Raw genomic sequence first — 1,291 nt, forward strand, 5'->3', positions numbered from 1 at the left:
CGATAAAATCAACCACGACATCGCTATTGCAAAACTTGACCGAATGGGTTTTGGAGGCAATATTTTACGTTGGCTTCAGTCATATCTTGCGGACCGTCACATCGCTGTTAAAATCGGAGACAACCGATCGAAAAAATTTCATGCTGCTTCCGGAATTCCACAAGGTAGTCATCTTGGGCCGTTAATTTTCCTTTTGTACTTTAATGATGTCAATTGCGTCCTTAACGGTCCCAGGTTATCTTTTGCTGACTACATGAAAATATATGCCGAAGTCAGATGCTCAAAAGATGCTCTCAATTTACAACATGAATTTGAAAATTTTGCTAAATGGTGTGATATAAATAGGATGACTTTGAACTCTGATGAATGTTCTGTGATTTCGCTGACCAGATAAAAGCGGCCTATAATGCTCAACTATCACTTGGGTGCAGTACCAATTAAACGAGAAGGATGCGTGAAGGATTTCGGAGTCTGGATCGATGGTCAACTCACATTCAAGGAGCATATATGCTACACTGTTGCTAAAGCTTCTCGAAATTTAGGACTGATTATGAGAATGGCCAAGAATTTTAAAGACGTGTCCTGTTTAAAAAGCTTATATTGCTCATTAGTCCGCTCGACGCAAGAATACTGTTCGGCAGTGTGGAACCCTCATTACCTCAATGGTGTTAACAGAATCGAGGCAATTCAACGAAGATTTGTTCGTTTCGCTCTTCGTCATCTACCATGGAGTGATCCTCACCAGTTGCCAAGTTACGAAAATCGGGCGCAGCTTATCGGTCTCGACACTTTGCAAGTAAGACGGGATCTTTCGCGCGCTATGGTAATTGCCGACACCCTCATGGCGCGATCTGACTGTGCTGTACTTCTGGGTAATATCGACATAAACGTGAATTCCCGAATTGTTCGAAGCATCCCTTTTCTACGAGTTCCTTTTCGTCGCACAAACTATGGGGCAAACGGAGCTCTCATCGTACTACAACGTGTTTTCAACAGAGTCTCCACCGGGTTTGACCATCACCTTCCTCGCACTAGGATTAGAAGTAATTTTTTAAGTATATTAAGACACAATCATTAGGGCCAGATAGAGTCTGTTGATTTTTTGTGTAAATAAAATAAATAAAATAAAATAAAATCTCAAATTCAAAAATGACCTGTGGAGCCGATTTCTGGAAAACCTAGTTGAAATAACTGTTTAGTTGTGTTTGATTTGTATAAGAGCTCTCCCGTCCAGAAGTCAGACAGACAGACAGACAGACAGACAGACAGACAGACAGACAGACAGACAGAC

This window comes from Wyeomyia smithii, chromosome 1 (assembly GCF_029784165.1).
Source record: "Wyeomyia smithii strain HCP4-BCI-WySm-NY-G18 chromosome 1, ASM2978416v1, whole genome shotgun sequence".
Classification (NCBI taxonomy): Eukaryota; Metazoa; Arthropoda; class Insecta; order Diptera; family Culicidae; genus Wyeomyia; species Wyeomyia smithii.